The sequence below is a fragment of the Entelurus aequoreus genome, linkage group LG20 (assembly GCF_033978785.1).
Source record: "Entelurus aequoreus isolate RoL-2023_Sb linkage group LG20, RoL_Eaeq_v1.1, whole genome shotgun sequence".
In the NCBI taxonomy this organism is placed as follows: domain Eukaryota; kingdom Metazoa; phylum Chordata; class Actinopteri; order Syngnathiformes; family Syngnathidae; genus Entelurus; species Entelurus aequoreus.
The window spans coordinates 4,591,086-4,616,216 of NC_084750.1; the positions used below are offsets into that span (position 1 = coordinate 4,591,086).

General features: G+C 38.4%; 1 long non-coding RNA gene across 1 annotated transcript in view; it reads right to left on the bottom strand.

Annotated features, from left to right (window-relative positions):
• LOC133635858 (uncharacterized) overlaps positions 1–25,131 on the bottom strand; it is a 310,718-nt gene that overhangs the window by 238,221 nt on the left and 47,366 nt on the right. Inside the window, exons 2-3 of the long non-coding RNA XR_009822132.1 lie at positions 24,868–25,006; positions 8,219–8,264 (exon numbers count right to left, since the gene is read on the bottom strand). This is a non-coding gene — a long non-coding RNA (uncharacterized LOC133635858). The remainder of the gene's footprint in view (positions 1–8,218; positions 8,265–24,867; positions 25,007–25,131) is intronic.

The window sequence follows — 25,131 nt, forward strand, 5'->3', positions numbered from 1 at the left end:
AAAGGTAAGACCATAATGACATTTTTTTAATTAAATGTGCCTTTTTGTGTGCTACAGTTTGTATGTGTAAAGTTAAAGTAAAGTTTAAGTACCAATGATTGTCACACATACTAGGTGTGCATTTGACCCATCCCCTTGATCACCCTCTGGGAGGTGAGGGGAGCAGTGGGCAGCAGCGGTGCTGCGCCCAGGAATCATTTTTGGTGATTTAACCCTCAATTCCAACCCTTGATGCTGAGTGCCAAGCAGGGAAGAATGCTGGTATGAGCTTTTAAACATAACCCGTTAACTGCTGCCAATCAAATGGTGAATAAGATACTCTTTAGGGTTCATATGTTTGTAAATCTGACTGTGATGAAGTCAGTGCCTCACCAGCCATGAACCTCACCGCACGTATATATATATATATATATATATATATATATATATATATATATATATATATATATATATATATATATATATATATATATATATATATATATATATATTAGAGATGCGCGGTTTGCAGACACAACCGCGGACTCCGCGGATAATCCGCGGGTCGGGCGGATGCATGACGAAAAAAATAGATTTTAAATAGATTCGGGCGGGTGGCAGTTGAACCAATTCGGAAATATATATACATAGTTAAATGTTGTTACCCACATACGAAAAACGAGCAGCACTCTTTGAAACAGGCAATTAGTCATCAGGCACTGCTGCAGCTGTCACGCAGCCCCGGAAGTAAATGGGGGGGGGGGGGGGTTTGACACAGCACACCACAACACAACAGAAGTAGAAGAAAAAAATAAAATGATAGCAAACGTGGTACGCGACAAACTAAAAAAGGGAATACTAGAGACCAGGGGGAAAAAATAACAATAATAGTCAACACTTTCTTAATGGAAATGACAATAATATTATAATAATGATAAATAATATTATCACGCATTAATAGCTCTTAGCCTCTAATGCGTGGCCAAGAGATATTAATGCGTGGCACGCATTGAATGTCCCTGCTGCATTGGATCAGTCTCCTTTCTCCTTTCTAACCTCACTAATGCCTTGCATCGTCTATATTAGATATATAACAATGGGTGGCTGGCGGGTGGCGGGCGGTTGTGGTTTTGATAAAATGTTAGTTCGGGTGGATGGCGGGTGGATGACGACTTTTGTGATGCGGTTGCGGATGAAATAATTGCCTATCCGCGCATCTCTAATATATATACAAACTTATATATATACATATTAGGGGTGTGGGAAAAAAACGATTTGAATTCGAATCGCGATTCCCACGTTGTGCGATTCAGAATCGATTCTCATTTTTAAAAAATCTATTTTTTTATTTTATTAATTTATATATTTTTTTTTTTTTAATTAATCAATCCAACAAAACAATACACAGCAATACCATAACAATGCAATCCAATTCCAAAACCAACCCCAACACTCAGAACTGCAATAAACAAAACAATTGAGAGGAGACACAAACACGACACAGAACAAACCAAAAGTAGTGAAACAAAAATGAATATTATCAGCAACAGTATCAATATTAGTTACAATTTCAACAAAGCAGTGATTAAAAATCCCTCATTGACATTATCATTAGACATTTATAAAAATTTTAAAAAAATAACAATAAATCAAATCAACTTTAGTGTCACAGTGGCTTACACTTGCATCGCATCTCATAAGCTTGACAACACACTGTCCAATATTTTCACAAAGATAAAATAACTCATATTTTTGGTTCATTTAATAATTAAAACAAATTTAGATGATTGCAATCAGTTGATAAAACATTGTCCTTTACAATTATAAAAGCTTTTTACAAAAATCTACTACTCTGCTTGCATGTCAGCAGACTGGGGTAGATCCTGCTGAAATCCTATGTATTGAATGAATAGAGAATCGTTTAGAATCGGGAAAAAAAAACGTTTTTGAATCGAGAATCGTGTTGAATTGAAAAAAAAAATCGATTTTGAATCGAATCGTGACCCCAAGAATCGATATTGAATCGAATCGTGGGACACCCAGATTCACAGCCCTAATATATATATATATATATATATATATATATATATATATATATATATATATATATATATATATATATATATATATATATATATATATATATATATATATATATATATATATATATATATATATTTATATATATATATATACATATATATATACACATATATATATATATATATATATATATATATATATATATATATATATATATATATATGACATGCAAACGTCTATTAGAAGACGCCACATGTATCAAGTCACCCTAGACAGCGTAAGAGCTGAGCCTTGGCCAGCATCCACGTGTGCGAGTGGAAAAACGCACGTATAGTAACTGCCGAGAAACTCTGGCTTCCATCAAGACAGTAATTGGCCAAAGAGAACCCTTGTGAGAAATATGCGGCGGGCTCAAGCGTTTTCCCCGATAATCCCATTTTGTGAGCATGTGGCAGCAGTGTGGTTGGAGTGGCACCAAAACCAAATAATATGTTTACATACATACGTATATACATACATACAAGTAGGACAGACAGTGCAGAGATAATATAAAATATGATTTACTCAGATGCTTTATCTACTTACATGACAAACATGACATTATATTACACACCTCGTACATGTAGAACATGTCTAAATTCATTTTATTGATAAGTTATGAAAAAAAGAACTGGAAAACCCCTTACCTTCATTAAAGGCTTCAATTGCTGTCAAGCCATTAAAAAAAATGAGCAATTTTGCTCTCACCAAATAAAATGAGAAACGCCTTCAACTTAAGGTATTTTCATTTCAATTCATTACATTAAAAATACTAAAAATAAACATGTAAAAAGTGGCTTTATAAAGTTAGAGCTCTTAGTCAGCTTTATGTTTATTATAACGTGGGTCCATATTAGAAAAACAATTACATTAACAACTGTTAATAATCACTCATCTATTATAGCACATTACAATATGTTTTTCTTATTTATTAGAACATATTGGTCATAGTAGTTTTAGTGTCATTGTTTTAATACCACTTTACTACTTAATGTACAGACGTATAATAATCACTTCATTAATAGGTAAATCACTAATTGACCACAAGAGGTGTTGCTCTCTCATTTTTCTCTCACGCACGTCTGGATAAATATGGGCCCACTATTTGGTCACTGTTGTCCAACTAGGTTACCTGCAGCTAATGATAAAGTCCTAAAAGATGTCATTTCATAAAGCATGTACATGTTCTATTGTACAAACCCCGTTTCCATATGAGTTGTGAAATTGTGTTAGATGTAAATATAAACGGAATACAATGATTTGCAAATCATTTTCAACCCATATTCAGTTGAATATGCTACAAAGACAACATATTTGATGTTCAAACTGATAAACATTTTTTTTTTTGCAAATAATCATTAACTTTAGAATTTGATGCCAGAAACAAGTGACAAAAAAGTTGGGAAAGGTGGCAATAAATACTGATAAAGTTGAGGAATGCTCATCAAACACTTATTTGGAACATCCCACAGGTGAACAGGCAAATTGGGAACAGGTGGGTGCCATGATTGGGTATAAAAGTAGATTCCATGAAATGCTCAGTCATTCACAAACAAGGATGGGGCGAGGGTCACCACTTTGTCAACAAATGCGTGAGCAAATTGTTGAACAGTTTAAGAAAACATTTTCAACCAGCTATTGCATGGAATTTAGGGATTTCACCATCTACGGTCCGTAATATCATCAAAGGGTTCAGAGAATCTGGAGAAATCACTGCACGTAAGCCCGTGACCTTCGATCCCTCAGGCTGTACTGCATCAACAAGCAACATCAGTGTGTAAAGGATATCACCACACGGGCTCAGGAACACTTCAGAAACCCACTGTCAGTAACTACAGTTGGTCGCTACATCTGTAAGTGCAAGTTAAAACTCTCCTATGCAAGGCGAAAACCGTTTATCAACAACACCCAGAAACGCCGTCGGCTTCGCTGGGCCTGAGCTCATCTAAGATGGACTGATACAAAGTGGAAAAGTGTTCTGTTGTCTGACGAGTCCACATTTCAAATTGTTTTTGGAAACTGTGGACGTCGTGTCCTCCGGACCAAAGAGGAAAAGAACCATCCGGATTGTTATAGGCGCACAGTTGAAAAGCCAGCATCTGTGATGGAATGGGGGTGTATTAGTGCCCAAGACATGGGTAACTTACACATCTGTGAAGGCGCCATTAATGCTGAAAGGTACATACAGGTTTTGGAGCAACATATGTTGCCATCCAAGCAACGTTACCATGGACGCCCCTGCTTATTTCAGCAAGACAATGCCAAGCCACGTGTTATATCAATGTGGCTTCATAGTAAAAGAGTGCGGGTACTAGACTGGCCTGCCTGTAGTCCAGACCTGTCTCCCATTGAAAATGTGTGGCGCATTATGAAGCCTAAAATACCACAACGGAGACCCCCGGACTGTTGAACAACTTAAGCTGTACATCAAGCAAGAATGGGAAAGAATTCCACCTGAGAAGCTTAAAAAATGTGTCTCCTCAGTTCCCAAACGTTTGCTGAGTGTTGTTAAAAGGAAAGGCCATGTAACACAGTGGTGAACATGCCCTCTCCCAACTACTTTGGCACGTGTTGCAGTCATGAAATTGTAAGTTAATTATTATTTGCAAAAAAAAAAAATTAAGTTTATGAGTTTGAACATCAAATATCTTGTCTTTGTAGCATATTCAATTGAATATGGGTTGAAAAGGATTTGCAAATCATTGTATTCCGTTTATATTTACATCTAAAACAATTTCCCAACTCATATGGAAACAGGGTTTGTATGATATCTTTCTTTTCATCAGTCTTCCTTCGGTTGTGAAGGAATAGTTCCTAAAAGCAGCAAACCGTCCAGATGACTGAAAGTTCTCTTTATGCATTTGTTGCTCCTGAAAATTAATCTGGCAGCCATTTACTCATAATACCAGAGAGTTTTTGATTCATGTGTTGATAACTAAGTGTTCCCTTTTGGTGTGACGTCATCTACAAAACTGGAGCCCAGTGACCCACATAGAGAGTGTGGATGAAGACAAATAAAACTCTTATTTTCACATGTTTGTGTCGCCCTGGTCCATCATGACTTTAAATCTGACACGGTACAAAACCCAAAACCAGTGAAGTTGGCACGTTGTGTAATTCGCAAATAAAAACATAATACAAAGATTTGCAAATCCTTTTCAACTTATATTCAATTGAATAGACTGCAAAGACAAGATATTTATGTTCGAACTGAGAAACACATTTTTTTTTGGCAAATAATCATTAACTTAGAATTTAATGGCAGCACCACATTGCACAAAAGTTGGCACAGGGGCATTTTTACCGCCGTGTTACATGGCTTTTCCTTTTAACAACACTCAGTAAATGTTTGGGAATTGAGGACACCAATTTTTGAAGCTTTTCAGGTGGAATTCTTTCTTGATGTACAGTTTAAGTTGTTCATCAGTCCGTTGTGGTATTTTACGCTTCATAATGCGCCACACATTTTCAATGGGAGACAGGTCTGGACTACAGGCAGGCCAGTCTAGTACCCGCACTCTATTACTATGAAGCCATGCTGTTGTAACACGTGGCTTGGCATTGTCTTGCTGAAATAAGCAGGGGCGTCCATGATAACAATGCTTGGATGGCAACATATGTTAGCTCCAAAACCTGTATGTACCTTTCAGCATTAATAGTGCCTTCACAGATGTGTAAGTTACCCATGTCTCGGGCACTATTACACCCCCATACCATCACCGATGCTGGCTTTTGAACTTTGCGCCTAGAACAATCCGGATGGTTCTTTTCCTCTTTGTTCCGGAGGACACGACGACTACAGTTTCCAAAAACAATTTGAAATGTGGACTCGTCAGACCACAGAACACTTTTCCACTTTGAAGCTCCACTCGTTTCTGAAGTGTTCCTGAGCCCACGTGGTGATATCCTTTACACACTGATGTCGCTTTTTGATGCAGTACCGCCTGATGGATCGAAAGTCATGCGCTTAGCTGCTTACGTGCAGTGATTTATCCAGATTCTCTGAACCTTTTGATGACATTACAGATCGTAGACGGTGAAATCCCTAAATTCCTTGCAATAGCTGGTTGAGAAATGTTGTTTTTAAGCTGTTCGACAATTTGCTCACGCATTTGTTTACAAAGTGGTGACCCTCGCCCCATCCTTGTTTGTGAATGACTGAGTATTTCACATAAGCTGCTTTTATACCCAATCATGGCACCCACCTGTCCCCAATTAGCCTGTTCACCTGTGGGATGTTCCAAATAAGTGTTTAATGAGCATTCCTTAACTTTCTCAGTCTTTTTTGCCACTTGTGCTAGCTTTTTTGAAACATGTTGCAGGCATCAAAAACAACAAAGTTTTCCAGTTTGAACGTTAAGTATCTTCTCTTTGCAGCCTATTCAATTGAATATAGGTTGAAAATGATTTGCAAATCATTGCAGTCTGTTTTTATTTACGATTTACACAACTTGCCAACTTCACTGGTTTTGGGTTTTGTAAAAAATAAATCCCCATCTCCTCTTCCATAGACACCATAGCCTGTGTTTTTTCTGCATTTCCTCAAGCATCTTCAGAAAACATCAGTAGAAGAGGATGCACAATAGAATACCTTCTTTTTCTCCCGGGTATTCACTTATTCATCAGTTTGTTTGTTTTTTTTGCAGGTTCTGACTCAGTCTTCCTCTATTTTAGGGTGCTCCTGATTTCAGGATCACATTTGACTTGAGTCTTTGACATTTTTTCCATCCAAACTCCGACCAAAACCCTTCTTTGAAGTCAGACTCGTTAAAATGATGGATACAAATGACACTCCTCTCGCTTGATCCGTCCCATTTTGAATGGCTAAGTACATATTTTCCTGGTATTGCCGTCATTTGGGAATGTATGTAGTAGAGATGTCTGATAATATCGGACTGCCGATATTATCGGCCGATAAATACTTTGTAATATCGGAAATGATCGGTATCGGTTTCAAAAAGTAAAATGTACGACTTTTTAAAACGCAGCTGTACGGAGTGGAACACGGACGTAGGGAGAAGTAGAGCGCGCCAATAAACCTTAAAGGCACTGCCTTCGCGTGGCGGCCCAATCACATAATATCTACGGCTTTTCACACACAGAAGTGAATGCAATGCATACTTGGTCAACAGCCATACAGGTCACACTGAGGGTAGCCGTATAAACAACTTTAACACTGTTACAAATAAGCGCCACACTGTGAACCCACACCAAACAAGAATGACAAACACATTTCGGGAGAACATCCGCACCGTAACACAACATAAACACAACAGAACAAATACCCAGAACCCCTTGCAGCACTAACTCTTCCGGGACGCTACAATACACCCCCCCCCCCCCCCCCCCATTATCGGACATCTCTAGTATGCAGGCTTCTTTTGTTGTGTTGTAACAATGCATCTGGCAGACATCTTGGATCATTCCTTCACATTGTGCAGGAAAACATCATGATTCACGAGGAAGATACCACCAAAACACAAACTACACAATACGACGTTGCCTCCAGTCTTCTGTAGGGGACGTCAGCAGGCTGATTCAGACCCCGCCCACATTGTGGAGCTTAAAGTGGGCGATTCAAAATGTGCTGAAAGTCGTTAGTAAACAAGCCTAAAACTACTACTGGGTCTTTCGGGGGGCAGAACTACGACACAATGCTGTCAGTGTTCGAAGTTACAAAATGGTCTCTTCAAACTCTTGAAGGTTTAGATTTATAACAGAAGTGGTAGAAGAGAGAAGCAGAGGATATGTCACATCCTTTGTGGTTTATTGGGAGAAGATGAGTCTGCACACATGCATGCAGCCTGTTGCCATAGAGGGGAAGAACTTGAAGAACATGTCTTCTTGCATTTGGCAAGAAGCAGACACTTGCATACAATCCAACACGTGCATGGCTCAGCCATCTGGACTAAGTTACATGCGGCATAAAAAGCTCATTCAGATGCAAACTTGGCGCAGCGTGAGCACTCACGTCACCAAGCAGTTGAAGTCTAGACATCATATTGAGAAGGGCTCACACGCCACAAGTGTGAAGAGCTTCTGCTCCAATGGAGTGGAGGCGTGCCAATTTCAGTGAAAAGGACAAACCTCCACTGGTTCCTTCCACTGGTACCCACGTGAACAAAAACATGGAAGCTCAGCAAGAGGAGGAACTCACCAGTAGCTGAGCGGTCTCCTCCTCCTGTATCGTTGTTGATGTTGGTCTGCAGAAGAAACAGAGAGAAGCATGACATTTCTATCTCTTTAAAGGCCTACCGAAATGAATTTTTTTTATTTAAACGGGGATAGCAGATCTATTCTATGTGTCATACTTGATCATTTCGCGATATTGCCATATTTTTGCTGAAAGGATTTAGTAGAGAACAACGACGATAAAGATTGCAACTTTTGGTATCTGATAAAAAAAAGCCTTGCCCCTACCGGAAGTAGCGTGACGTAGTCAGTTGAACATATACGCAAAGTTCCCTATTGTTTACAATGATGGCCGCATGAAGTGAGAGAGATTCGGACCGAGAAAGCGACAATTTCCCCATTAATTTGAGCGAGGATGAAAGATTTGTGGATGAGTAAAGTGCAAGTGAAGGACTAGTGGGGAGTTGAAGCTATTCAGATAGGGAAGATGCTGTGAGAGCCGGGGGTGACCTGATATTCAGCTGGGAATGACTACAACAGTAAATAAACACAAGACATATATTTACTCTATTAGCCACAACACAACCAGGCTTATATTTAATATGCCACAAATTAATCCTGCATAAAAACACCTGCGTGTTTTGTTACGCTAGCTCCTAGCTCCTCTGCTAGCTCATAGCTCCATAGAACACGCCAATACAATTCAAACACCTGATCAACACACACAATCACTCAGCCCAAAAGACCGTTCACCTAACCCAAGGTTCATAAAGCTTATATATTTTTTAAAAGTTACGTACGTGACGCGCACGTACGGTACGGTACGTGTTATGCTAGCTCCTATGCTAGCTCCTAGCTCCATAGAACACGCCAATACAATTCAAACACCTGATCAACACACACAATCACTCAGCCCAAAAGACCGTTCACCTAACCCGAGGTTCATAAAGCTTATATATTTTTAAAAAGTTACGTACATACGCAAAAAAAAGTTGCGCACATACGGTCAAGCAAACAAATGTTTAGAAGCCAAAGCTGCATACTCACAGTAGCACGTCTGCGTCTTTGTAATCCAAATCAAAGTAATCCTGGTAAGAGTCTGTGTTGTCCCAGTTCTCTACAGGCGTCTGTGTATCGAAGTCAAAAGTCCTCCTGGTTACAGTCTCTGTTATCCGAGTTCTTCCATCTTGACTGCATCTTTCGGGAATGTAAACAAAGAAGCGCCGGCTGTGTACTGTTGTGGCTGACTACGTTCGAAAAATACGTCCATTTCGCACCGACAACTTTCTTCTTTGCTTGCTCAGCTTCCTTCTCCATAATGCAATGAACATGATTGAAACAGATTCACGAACACAGATGTCCAGAATACTGTGGAATTATGAAATGAAAACAGAGCTTTTTCGTATTGGCTTCAATGTGGAAGGCATACCCGTGTTCGCCGGTCTACGTCACGCGCATACGTCATCCTCAGAGGCGTTTCGAACCGGAAGTTTAGCGGCAAATTTAAAATGTCGCTTTATAAGTTAACCCGGCCCTATTGGCATGTGTTATAATGTTAAGATTTCATCATTGATATATAAACTATCAGACTGCGTGGTCGGTAGTAGTGGGTTTCAGTAGGCCTTTAAATAGCAATTGAGATGTTTTGGTCTTGGAGATGTGCTCCAAAAACAATGAAACAAACTCAACAGGAAGGGAACATGGCTTGAAGTTTCAAAGAAAGTGAGGAGGGAAACCATGAAAGAGAAAAGATGCCGTCGCTTCCACTCCTGTCCTGCAGGTGGCAAAGGAGAAGACATGTCGGCCATCTTGCTTCACTAAAATAAACATTTCGATATTAGATACACAACACAGTGCTGAAACTATCACACATCTTCACAACATTTGGGGGACTTGGGGAGTAGATTCAAAGTTATGCTAGAGCAGGGGTGTCCAAAGTGCGGCACGGGGGCCATTTGCAGATCGTTTTTTATTGTCACATTCTACAGACAAAATAACCAATGAGAATGTTAAAGAAATGCAATAAGAGCTAAGTCTTATTTGAGTTCTGACCAATCTAAGTCTAAGTCTAGATCTGATCGATCAGAGTTTAAGTCTAGATGTGACCCATCTAACTCTGAGACTAGATGTGACTGATCTAAGTCTAAGACTAGATCTGAACGATCCAAGTCTAAGACTACATCTAGTCTAAGACTAGATGTGACCAATCTAAGTCTAAGTCGAGATCTGATTGATCTAAATCTAGATGTGACCCACCAAACTCTAAGTATAGATGAGACTGATCTAAGTATAAGACTAGATCTAATTTTTTTAAGTCTAAGACTAGATGTGATCAATCTAAATCTGAGTCTAGATGGGACCAATCTAATGTAAGTCTAAGACTAGATCTGACTGATCTAAGTCTAGATGTGACCCACCTAACTCTACGTCTAGATCTGACTGATCTAAGTCTAAGACTAGATCTGACTGATCTAAGTCTAGATGTGACCCACCTAACTCTACGTCTAGATCTGACTGATCTAAGTCTAAGACTAGATCTGACTGATCTAAGTCTAGATGTGACCCACCTAACTCTACGTCTAGATCTGACTGATCTAAGTCTAAGACTAGATCTGACTGATCTAAGTCTAGGACTAGATCTAAAAGTTCTAAGTCTATTGACTTTGTCAAGTTTAAATACTTTTGTTGTCATTAAAGTTATAAAAACATCAAAAATGTTGATATTGAATTAATTTTGCTGTGAAAGTTCAATAATAAGATTAATTGTTTTTTGTCAAGTTTAAAGACTTTTGTTGTCATCAAAGTTATAAAAACATAAAAGTTGATATTGAATTAATTTTGCTGTGAAAGTTCAATAATAAGATTCATTGTTTTTTGTCAAGTTTAAAGACTTTTGTTGTCATCAAAGTTATAAAAACATAAAAGTTGATATTGAATTAATTTTGCTGTGAAAGTTCAATAATAAGATTCATTTGTTTTCCATCCATCCATTTTCTACCGCTTGTCCCTTTTGGGGTAGCGGGGGGTGCTGGAGCCTATCTCAGCCGCATTCGGGCGGAAGGCGGGGTACACCCTGGACAAGTCGCCAGGGCCAACACATATAGACAGACAACATTCACACTCACATTCACACACTAGGGCCAATTTAGTGTTGCCAATCAACCTATCCCCAGGTGCATGTCTTTGGAGGTGGGAGGAAGCCGGAGTACCCGGAGGGAACCCACGCAGTCATTGGTTTTGTCAAGTTTAAAGACTTGTTTGTCATTAAAGTTATAAAAAGATCATAAATGTTGATATTAAATTAGTATAGCTGTGAAAGTTTAATAATAAGATTGATTGACTTGTTCACGTTTGAAGACTTTTTTTGTCATTAAAGTTATAAAACAATCATACATGTTGATATTAAATTAATATAGCTGTCTAAGTTCAACAATAAAATTGATTGACTTTGTAAAGTTTAAAGACTTTTGTTGTCGTCAAAGTTATAAAAACATAAAAGTTGATAATAAATTAATATAGCTGTGAAAGTTTAATAATTAGATTGACAATTTTTGTCAAGTTTAAAGACTTTTGTTGTCATTAAAGTTATAAAACATCCTAAAAGTTGATATAACATCAATATATCTGTCAATAATAAGACTGCTTGAATCACATGAAGAATGTCTAAAATGACGCCCATCAAATGGTGAACTGGTTCATTCCACCTGGATAGGCAAACAAGCTTCAAAGACTTCACTCAACACAGACGTCACAAGGTCATCAAAGCTCACCTTAAAGCATTCTCACATTTTGGTGATAGAAGAAATGTCAGATATAATAAATCTCGCTGTGGCAGCAGAAGAGTAAGTTATGTGTATGTTTGACTTTTGCATGTCATTGCACATAACTGTGGTGCGTTCAAAGACCCATGATTCCAGTTAAAAACAGGCGTCACTGGTTGTTGGTGACAGGAGTAATATGAATATTATCTATGATGTATTATTTTGATTTCAATCATTTTCACCTTCCACTGTAAAGGAAAGATAGATTTGTAATTATATTTAAGAAAATAATTATACAATATGCTTGTTTATGTCATATTCGTTATATTACATTTGTTGGCACATTGTTGTTAAAAAAGCAAATAAATTCAGGGAGTTTATCGAGATATGGTGTAGATATGCTAAGGCCATCTTGAAAACGTCAACAAACTAAATGGTTGTTTGTTTTTAGTGCATGTAAATAACATTGCAGATACTTTGAAGCAAGATCATGAAATGATGTTGTGATTGTTGATGCTGACTGAAGTCCCAATAAAGGAGACAAAGATGCAGCAAAACTCACAATTTATCAACAATCCAAAATAAGCATACAAAAATAAAGTCAATAGTGAGGAAACAAACAACTCACTCAAACCTCTAAATCCATAATATTACAGTATTTTTTATTGTTGAAAATAAAGATGAGAACTTGGATGAAGCTAGTATTGATCCGATACAACAATACTGCGAGATTGATCCTGTTTGCTTTCATCTAAACGACACTGTGGAGAAAGAAACCGACATGAGAACCCATCATCAGGATTTCAACATATTATTTTGGGACTATTGCAGCCCAAAATACTTGAATTCAGCAGCTTTTTCAGAAAGTTGCTGCAAAACTTTGGAGGCTTTTTTTTTCCATATAAATGAATCAACTTTTTGCTATGAATATTGTAAGTGTTGCTTGTAGCCTCCACCAACATACTGTATTGATGTTTGACTTGTTTTATAGCACAGACTTCCAGTAGACACAGGATTAGGACTATTCAACTACATCATGAAGAGGGCCACAGTTTCAAGAGCCCAAGGACTCAGGGGACGAACCTGTTTCTTCAGAAAGTGCATCCACAGGTTATATTTCTTTGAGACTGCGTTGACTTGACTGCAAAGTAAACACGTCGACTTTCACGCTGCACTGTCAATAAACTCATTAACCTGCCCTCGCTACTCCTTTCCAGCGTTTGCAGATAGTTAACAGCAGGAAAAAAAGAAGATGCAATTTTTGTTGAGAATTAGTGTTCCTTCTTTTCAATTATTTTCCTTCCTCGGTTTTATTTCTTTACACTTCTTTCCCCATTAAGAAAATACAATCATAACAAAATAATAAAGTCCATTGTGTATGTTACATAATCAAATAGGTTTAATGTTAATACACAAACTACAGATGTGTACACATATACAAAGGACAACATTCAAACAGCAAACATTGTATGTGACTTATAACTATTAGCATTGTCGCCCTCTACTGGTCAACTTTAGCCCTACATGTATTAAACGAGGTGTTACTCTCGGACAAAAAACAACCACAAATACAAAAGACAAAGTCATCAATTTCAATACAAAACAAACTAAATATATTTAAGCACAAATGATACCTACTTACAAATGTTTGGCCAAGTTTCAGGATTTTTAACGTTGTTGCTGCTTGTCTGGATCAATGTGTCCGTCACTTAAAAGGCCCGGCAAGAAACAATGTCTCCAGCACAACATTTATACTTTGTGGTCCAGTCCATGTTAAAAGTCTGATTTTTGCAATTTATTTAGATTTTTTTTCAGGGTGGATGAGTAGTCTTCTTCTCATCCACTGCTGCTTTACAGTGACACATATGCCTCGCTGCTTCCCCCTGCGGGGGGCGGCAGTACTGCAACAACAACAACAACTGCAATCAACCCTAGTGAATGGTCTCATCAAGCCTTTTTGGCGGGCCGGATGCAGCCCGCGGACCACCATTTGAATAGACCTGCACGAGATGCACAAGGAAGCACATTCTCATCACACTTCAACATCTCTAACATTGTCAGAATGTTCTCTTAATTGCCTCAGCCGTTAAAAATAAAGGTCAAAAACCCAAAACCCAAAACCAGTGAAGTTGGCACGTTGTGTAAATCGTAAATAAAAACAGAATACAATGATTTGCAAATCCTTTTCAACTTATATTCAATTGAATAGACTGCAAAGACAAGATACTTAACGTTGGAACTGTAAAACTTTATTTTTTTGTGCAAATATTAGCTCATTTGGAATTTGATGCATGCTACATGTTTCAAAAAAGCTGGCACAAGTGGCAAAAAAGACTGAGAAAGGTAAGGAATGCTCATCAAATACTTATTTGGAACATCCCACAGGTGAATAGGCTAATTGGGAACAGGTGGGTGCCATGATTGGGTATAAATATTTTCGCCACACCTAGTGTGTGTGTGACAATCATTGGTACTTTCACTTAACTTAACATAAAAAGAAGCTTCCATGAAATGCTCAGTCATTCACAAACAAGGACGGGGCGAGGGTCACCACTTTGTCAACAAATGTGTGAGCAAATTGTCGAACAGTTTAAGAACAACATTTCTCAACGAGCTATTGCAAGGAATTTAGGGATTTCACCATTTACGGTCCGTAATATCATCAAAAGGTTCAGACAATCTGGAGAAATCAAGACACGTAAGCAGCAATGGCCATGACCTTCGATCCCTCAGGCGGTACCGCGCCAAAAAGCGACATCAGTGTGTAAAGGATATCACCACATGGGCTCAGGAACACTTCAGAAAACCACTGTCTGTAACTACAGTTCGTCGCTACATCTGTAAAAGCAAGTTAATTTCAAAATGTTTTTGGAAACCGTGGACGTTGTGTCCTCCGGAACAAAGAGGAAAAGAACCATCCAGACTGTTAAAGGCGCAAAGTTGAAAAGCCAGCATCTGTGACGGTATGGGGTTTTATTAGTGCCCAAGGCATGGGTAACTTACACATCTGTGAAGGCACCATAAATGCTGAAAGGTTCATACAGGTTTTGGAGCAACATATGTTGCCATCCAAGCAACGTTATCAGGGACGCCCCTGCTTATTTCGGTAAGACAATGCCAAGCCACGTGTTACAACAGCGTGGCTTCATAGTAAAAGAGTGCGGGTACTAGACTGGCCTGCTTGTAGTCCAGACCTGTCTCCCATTGAAAATGTGTGGCGCATTATGAAGCGTAAATTACGACAACGGATACCCCGGACTGTTGAACAACTTAAGCTGTACATCAAGCAAGAATGGGAAATAATTCCACCTGAAAAGCTTCAAAAATTGGTTTCCTCAGTTCCCAAACGTTTACTGAGTTTTATTCAAAGGAAAGGCCATGTAACACAGTGGTAAAAATGCACCTGTGCCAAGTTTTTTGCAAAGTGTTGCTGCCATTAAATTCTAAGTGAATGATTATTTGCAAAAAAAAAAATAAGTTCCTCAGTTCGAACATTAAATATCTTGTCTTTGCAGTCTTTTCAATTGAATATAAGTTGAAATTGTATTATGTTTTTATTTACGATTTACACAACATGCCAACTTCACTGGTTTTGGGTTTTGTATATAAATGCAGCACAAAAAACTAGGGAGTAAATGTTTATTACCCAGAAGGGTTAGCATTAGAGACAGGAACAGGAAGTAAGTCTGAGCAAAACATAATTGCTATATTATGAGAAACCAACAGGCTTTCATTCGACAGTTGACTCAGAAATGTGCGGAGAAGTTGCAGGTTTGGACAAAAACAAAGCAAGAAAACATATTTTACATTAACACTGAACAGGAGTCCCAAACTAAAGAAAGAAAAACAAAGCTGTTTCTTATGACCGAACAAATGTAGTGACACAGACTGCCTTTTGCCTTGCACTTGAACGAGGCAATAAATATTACAGCTTTTAACTCTTTCAAGGGCAGGCCCCTGTAAAACCTGTCAACACCTTTTTGTCTCCACTTCAGTTTCTATTCCATGCACGGTGTGATGTTGCAAATTTGACGAGGGGGGTGGGATTAAAAATTTACAGCCCGTGTTGGAAAAACGACTGGTAATTATCACATAAAATGGCTTTACAAGAAAAGCAACATAATTCATGCTCCTAATAGGCAATCATGACTGTGTGACTGGAATCAAACCGACAGACAACTGGGCTGTGTTTGACAAGGTCTCAGTTCTTTACTTGTACAGGTGTGCTAAAAGTGGGACATCAGTGTTTTTATCTTTGTTGTGCAATGTTCCACTTGTGTGCCATCAGCACGTTCATTAACCTTTAAGACAGCAGACCTTTTCATTTGCCGCACCAGGCGACGGGGCTCTAATTGATGCTTTGAAATACGCACATTTACATATGTGCATAAATCAACAGTTCCAAGGAACCTATCACTGCCTGCCAGCGGGACGGGCGCAGAGTGTGCTCCCGCCTCGCGTGCACGCTGCAGCCCTTTGTTTAAATCAATCAGGCAAATAGGAAATGAGCAGCTTCTTGGCACCAAGGTAATGGTGTCACTCATCAACATCGCTTAAAAATAAAGCAGAGGGGCCAGAGAAAGTAGCACTCTGATAAAAAAAAAAGGTGAAAAACACTATTCAGACTTGCCGTCAATAGTAACGCGTCGGTGAGTGTAGGGCACACTCACTAGCTGTATTGTGTTGCTGTTTCAAATATGCTGGATTGAAAAAGTGACTACATTTTCCTGCAAATACAAATAATAATAGAGTATATTCATTCCAACGAAGAGCTGCAAGAAAAAGGAATATGAAAAGCACAGTTCGGTCAGGAAAAGAGCACATCAAATCAAAATAATACCTTTTTCGTGGCTCCATTTTGCTGGACCATGGTGACAAACAGCAACTGTCACTTGTGAGGCGAAATAAGCGCTTCCTGGCGCGTCACAACCAAACCACACAGTATGGGTCATTCCTTAAAGTGACAGTGTGTTCTATAAGGCATCCTTTGACCCATCTTCAATACAACTTCCAAATGATGTTAAATGTTCCTTGTATTTCACACAAATCTATATCAGTCTCTAGACAATGGCTTTTGTCTTCCTGGAACAGAATCACTAGCTTTGCATGACTCCTTGCTAAAAACGATGCTTTGTGTCTTCATTTGATCTTTAGGAATGTCTTACAAATACCATCACCATTTTGCATTCATCATTGGAATGTTTCATTGATATGGTTTGACCACCATCCTGCCTTTCCTATAATGGAAAGTAACCAACTATTTACAGATTAATCATTTTTTAGGGCCCAGACACGTTTACTTCAGTCTCTGCACTGAGCCAGCTCTAATGTAAGAGTTTGGATAAAATGAGGCAATATGTTCCCACGTATGTCAGCAGACAAATCTAATGGTTTTATTATCATTTACACACCAAATCATATTTGCCAATACATGTCGTTATCACGGGAGGCTGCAATGTCACCTTTACATTGGTGGACCTGCCAGAAACACTTTTAGTGTTCAATACATACACATATTTGTTAAATATTTGATCTTCATTAGGGACTGATCAAATTGATACCCCAACTCAACAGTCAACTAGTGCAAAGTTTGTGGCAAACCTCGACTCCTCCATCATCCTGCACTCCATGTCAGTCATGTCAAGGTTTATGTTGCCATGATGTCATATCCGGTGACAGTCATCAAAAAATGCACAAGAAGATCACTGTAGGTGCTATGAGGTCATCAAAAGATGCATAAAAAGTTCACTGTTGGTGCTATGATGTCATCAAAAGATGCATTAAAAAGTTCACAGTTGGTGCTATGTCATCAAAAGATGCATAAAAAGTTCACTGTGGGTGCTATGATGTCATCAAAAGATGCATGAAAAGATGTCATATCATGTGACAGTCATCAAAAGTTGCATAAAAAGATCACTGTCGGTGCTATGATGTCATCAAAAGATGCATAAAGATGTCATATCATGTGACAGTCATCAACAGATGCATAAAATTATGTCTTATCATGTAACAGTCATCAAAATATGCTTAAAAAGCTCACTGTAGGTGCGATGATGTCATCAAAAGATGCATAGAAAGATGTCATATGTGACAGTCATCAAAAGATGCATTAAAAGCTCACTGTAGGTGCTATGATGTCATCAAAATATGCGTAAAAAGCTCACTGCAGGTGCTATCATGTCATCAAAAGATGCATAAAAAGTTTACTGTTGGTGCTGTGATGTCATCAAAAGATGCATAAAAAGTTCACTGTGGGTGCTATGATGTCATCAAAAGATGCATGAAAAGATGTCATATCATGTGACAGTCATCAAAAGATGCATAAAAAGATCACTGTCGGTGCTATGATGTCATCAAAAGATGCATAAAGATGTCATATCATGTGACAGTCATCAACAGATGCATACAATTATGTCTTATCATGTGACAGTCATCAAAATATGCTTAAAAAGCTCACTGTAGGTGCGATGATGTCATCAAAAGATGCATAGAAAGATGTCATATGTGACAGTCATCAAAAGATGCATTAAAAGCTCACTGTAGGTGCTATGTCATCAAAATATGCGTAAAAAGCTCACTGTAGGTGCTATCATGTCATCAAAAGATGCATAAAAAGTTTACTGTTGGTGCTATGATGTCATCAAAAGATGCATAAAAAGTTTACTGTTGGTGCTATGATCATCATAGCACCAACAGTAAACTTTTAATGCTTCTTTTGATGACATCATAGTATGTCTCCAAAAGATGCATAAAGTTCACTGTAGGTGCTATGATGTCACCAAAAGATGCATAAAAAGATGTCATACCATGTGACAGTCATCAAAAGATGCATAAAAGGATCACTGTAGGTGCTATGATGTCATCAAAGGATGCATAAAAAGCTCAGCGTAGGTGCTGTGATGTCATCAAAAGATGCATAAAGATGTCACATCATGTGACAGTCATGAACAGATGCATAAAATTATGTCTTATCATGTGACAGTCATCAAAATATGCATAAAAAGCTCACTGTAGGTGCGATGATGTCATCAACAGATGCATAGAAAGATGTCATATGTGACAGTCATCAAAAGATGCATTAAAAGCTCACTGTAGGTGCTATGATGTCATCAAAAGATGCATAAAAAGTTTACTGTTGGTGCTATGATGTCATCAAAAGATGCATAAAAAGTTTACTGTTGGTGCTATGATCATCATAGCACCAACAGTAAACTTTTAATGCTTCTTTTGATGACATCATAGTATGTCTCCAAAAGATGCATAAAGTTCACTGTAGGTGCTATGATGTCCTCAAAGATGCTTAAAAAAGTTCACTGTAGGTGCTATGATGTCACCAAAAGATGCATAAAAAGATGTCATACCATGTGACAGTCATCAAAAGATGCATAAAAGGATCACTGTAGGTGCTATGATGTCATCAAAGGATGCATAAAAAGCTCAGCGTAGGTGCTGTGATGTCATCAAAAGATGCATAAAGATGTCACATCATGTGACAGTCATCAACAGATGCATAAAATTATGTCTTATCATCTGACAGTCGTCAAAAGATGCATAAAAAGCTCACTGTAGGTGCTATGATGTAATCAAAGATGCATACAAAGATGTTATATCATGTGACAGTCATCAACAGATGCATAAAATTATGTCTTATCATCTGACAGTCGTCAAAAGATGCATAAAAAGCTCACTGTAGGTGCTATGATGTAATCAAAGATGCATACAAAGATGTTATATCATGTGACAGTCATCAAAAGATGCACAAGAAGCTCTGTGCAGGCAGCCAAGGTAGAGTTGGCAGCCACCATGTGACTTTTAGCATAAAAGGATTGAAGAACAAGATTGATGTCCAATTGTAAAGTTGCGCTCAGTGTCAGTGTTCTGATGAATACTACTTCATCTCCCGCGTCGCCATAGCAACACAAATGCCCTGGTGAAGAAAAAACAAACAACCCACTGAGGGCCCCCTTGGGAGAGAGCTGGACCACGCATTTATTGAAGGCCCGCTTCACGGCTGCATAATGAATATGACAAATGGATCTTGTAATTACCGCTAATAAGTAACCTGTGAACATCACATATCCCTGTTTCCAATTGAAATGTTGTTGTTCTATGCCTTGCAATGAGAGGAAAAACTAGATCTACAACATTTTCATGAAAAAGTAGGGTGTCGCAGGTCTTGTATGAAGTAGGCAATACTTAAAGGCCTACTGAAAGCCACTACTACCGACCACGCAGTCCGATAGTTTATATATCAATGATGAAATCTTAACATTGCAACACATGCCAATACGACCGGGTTAACTTATAAAGTGCAATTTTAAATTTCCCGCTAAACTTCCGGTTGAAAACTCCTTTGGATATGACGTATGCGCGTGACGTAGCCAGTAGAACAGAGGTATGGCTCCTCCATTGAGGCCAATACAAAAAGCTCTGTTTTCAGTTCATAATTCCACAGTATTCTGGACATCTGTGTTGGTGAATCTTTTGCAATTTGTTTAATGAACAATGGAGATTGGAAAGAGAAAGTTGTAGGTGGGATCGGTGTATTAGCGGCTGGCTGTAGCAACACAACAAGGAGGACTTACTTGGATAGCAGACGCGCTAGCCGATGCTAGCCGCCAACCGCATCTGTGATCGGGTGAAGTCCTTCGTCGCGCCGTCGATCGCTGGAACGCAGGTGAGCACGGGTGTTGATGAGCAGATGAGGGTTGGCTGGCGTAGGTGGAGCGCTAATGTTTTTATCATAGCTCTGTGAGGTCCGGTTGCTAAGTTGCTAAGTTAGCTTCAGCGTCGTTAGCAACAGCATTGTTAAGCTTTGCCAGGCTGAGAATTATTAACCGTGTAGTTACATGTCCATGGTTTAATAGTATTGTTGATCTTCTGTCCATCCTTCCAGTCAGGGATTTATTTATTTTGTTTCTATCTGCATTTTAGCCAGATGCTATCACGTTAGCTCAGTAGCTAAAGAGCTTCGCCGATGTATTGTCGTGGAGATAAAAGTCACCGTGAATGTCCTTTTCGCGTTCTCGACTCATTTTCAAGAGGATATAGTATCCGAGGTGGTTTAAAATACAAATCCGTGATCCACAATAGAAAAAGGAGAGAGTGTGGAATCCAATGAGCCAGCTTGTACCTAAGTTACGGTCAGAGCGAAAAAAGATATGTCTTTCACTGCATTCTAGTCCGTCACTCTAACGTTCTTCATCCACGAATCTTTCATCCTCGCTCAAATTAATGGGGTAATCGTCGCTTTCTCGGTCCGAATCGCTCTAGCTGCGTTGAAAACAATAGGAAAATATGAGGAGGTGAACAACTGACTACGTCACACAAGGCTTTTTTTTTTTTATCAGAGACCAAAAGTTGCGAACTTTATCGTCGTTGTTCTATACTAAATCCTTTCAGCAAAAATATGGCAATATCGCAAAATGATCAAGTATGACACAGAATGGATCTGCTATCCCCGTTTAAATAAAAAAAATTCATTTCAGTAGGCCTTTAAGTGACTTTGGTAGAAGTGAAAGAATCCTTTTCGAATATTACTTTATAAAAAGTCACCTAGTCGCACCTGAGAAAATTGCTCTCCAAGTAGCACCATAATGAGCAACATTCCAGTGCAGTAGCCTAGTAGGCCTATAGAGTCATTAAAAACAAGGCAGAGGTTTTATTTAACAAGTATATTTCATATTAACATGACACTTAGTTTGAACAGTAACACCTTGTTTGAATATAGGAAAATAAAACACTGTACTTTCATCATGTGATTCTTTGTCGTACCACACTTTGAGAATCACTGCCTATTGTACTTGAGTGTCAAAAGTCAAAACAAGTACACAAAGGTCCGCATTTTGTCACCTCTGATTGAATCCCAAGACCCGAATATGATAATATTACAATTATCATATTCACAGTTGTATTAATTAATGTCAAAAAGCTGCCAAGATTTGAGTCTGGCCACATTGGTGATGCAGAATGACTTTGACTTATGTGTGATTAACCAAGCACAAAAGAACACTGCTGCCATCGCAGATTCAAACAAAGCTGAGCCTGAAACGCTGCTGGAATGTTTTCAAAAGTCTTAATAATGAATATTTCCTGCTGGCAGATGAAAAAGTAGGCTGAGAATTTATACCTCAGAAAGGTTAACAAACATTGAGGTGAGGAAAAGGACTTGATCATGATCGGCATACAAGTGTAAGTGATACATAATCGGCATATTAGCGATACATGATCGGCATATTAGTGATACATGATCGGCATATGAGTGTAAGTGATACATGATCAGCATATAAGTGTAAGTGATAAATAACCGTCATATAAGTGTAAGTGATACATGATCGGCATATTAGTGATATGTGATCTGCATATTAGTATAAGTGACACTTATATGCCGATCATGTATCACTTACACTTATATGCGATCATGTATCACTTACACTAATATGCCGATCATGTATCACTTACACTAATATGCCAATCATGTATATCTAATTTGCCGATCATGTATCACTAATATGCCGATCATGTATCACTAATATGCCGATCATGTATCAACATGATCGGCATATAAGTGTAAGTGATACATGATCGACATACGTGTGAATAATACATGACCGGAAAATAAGTGTAAGTGATACATGATCAGCATATTAGTGATACATGATCGGCATATTAGTGATCTATGATCGGCATATTAGTGATACATGATCGGCATATTAGTGATACATGACCGGAAAATAAGTGTAAGTGATACATGATCAGCATATTAGTGATACATGATCGGCATATTAGTGATACATGATCGGCATATTAGTGATACATGATCGGCAAATTAGATATACATGATCGGCATATTAGTGTAAGTGATACATAATCGGCATATTAGTGTAAGTGATACATGATCGGCATATAAGTGTAAGTGATACATGATCGGCATATAAGTGTAAGTGATACATGATCGGCATATTAGTGTAAGTGATACATGATCGGCATATAAGTGTAAGTGATACATGATCGGCATATAAGTGTAAGTGATACATGATCGGCATATAAGTGTAAGTGATACATGATCGGCATATAAGTGTAAGTGATACGTGATCGCATATAAGTGTAAGTGATACATGATCGACACATACGTGTGAGTAATACATGACCGGAAAATAAGTGTAAGTGATACATGATCAGCATATTAGTGATACATGATCGGCATATTAGTGATACATGATCAGCATATTAGTGATACATGACCAGAAAATAAGTGTAAGTGATACATGATCAGCATATTAGTGATACATGATCGGCATATTAGTGATACATGATCGGCATATTAGTGATACATGATCGGCAAATTAGATATACATGATCGGCATATTAGTGTAAGTGATACATGATCGGCATATTAGTGTAAGTGATACATGATTGGCATATAAGTGTAAGTGATACATGATCGGCATATAAGTGTAAGTGATACATGATCGGCATATTAGTGTAAGTGATATATGATCGGCATATAAGTGTAAGTGATACATGATCGGCATATAAGTGTAAGTGATACATGATCGGCATATAAGTGTAAGTGATACATGATCGGCATATAAGTGTAAGGGATACGTGATCGCATATAAGTGTAAGTGATACATGATCGTAAGTGATACATGATCGGCAAATAAGTGTAAGTGATACATGATCGGCATATTAGTGATACATGATCGGCATATAAGTGTAAGTGATACATGATCGGCATATTAGTGATACATGATCGGCATATTAGTGATACATGATCGGCATATTAGTGATACATGATCGGCATATTAGTGATACATGATCGGCATATAAGTGTAAGTGATACATGATCGAAATATAAGTGTAAGTGATACATGATCGGCATATAAGTGTAAGTGATACATTATCGGCATATAAGTGTAAGTGATACATGATCGCCATATAAGTGTAAGTGATACATGATCGGCATATAAGTGTAAGTGATACATGATCGGCATATAAGTGTAAGTGATACATGATCGGCATACAAGTGTAAGTGATACGTGATCGCATATAAGTGTAAGTGATACATGATCGACACATAAGTGTAAGTGATACATGATCGGCAAATAAGTGTAAGTGATACATGATCGGCATATTAGTGATACATGATCGGCATATAAGTGTAAGCGATACATGATCGGCATATTAGTGATACATGATCGGCATATTAGTGATACATGATCGGCATATTAGTGATACATGATCGGCATATAAGTGTAAGTGATACATGATCGACATATAAGTGTAAGTGATACATGATCGGCATATAAGTGTAAGTGATACATGATCGGCATATAAGTGTAAGTGATACATTATCGGCATATAAGTGTAAGTGATACATGATCGGCATATAAGTGTAAGTGATACATGATCGCCATATAAGTGTAAGTGATACATGATCGCCATATAAGTGTAAGTGATACATGATCGGCATATAAGTAAGTGATACATTATCGGCATATTAGTATAAGTGATACATGATCGGCATATTAGTATAAGTGATACATGATCGGTATATAAGTGTAAGTGATACATGATCGGCATATAAGTGTAAGTGATACATGATCGGCATATTAGTATAAGTGATACATGATCGGCATATTAGTATAAGTGATACATGATCGGTATATAAGTGTAAGTGATACATGATCGGCATATAAGTGTAAGTGATACATGATCGGCATATTAGTATAAGTGATACATGATCGGTATATAAGTGTAAGTGATACATGATCGGCATATAAGTATAATTGAGTAGGGTGCTAATCAAGGTGGTACTGGAGCACCAGTCCAGACAAGAGCCAGGGCTTGTCCATGACAGGAAGATTATGATGGTTGATTAGCAGCGCCATGTTGGCGGGAAAATGATTACCTTGAGAGAAGGGTTGGGGGTGGGGGGCATGCGGGTGAGGTCTTCCTTGTTTCTCCGCAGTCTCAAATCAAACTCCAACTTCTCTCAACCATCAACTGCCATGGCGGGATTCCTGCTGGTCCCGGTCCATGTACGCAACCTGGGATGAAGTTGGAGAGCAAAGGGAGTCATTTCATATTCATGTCGTCTCCTCAGAGAGCCTGTTATGGGAATATAGTTTCAATCACATGGAACGCACCACTGGTGTGGAGCTTTCACAAGGTC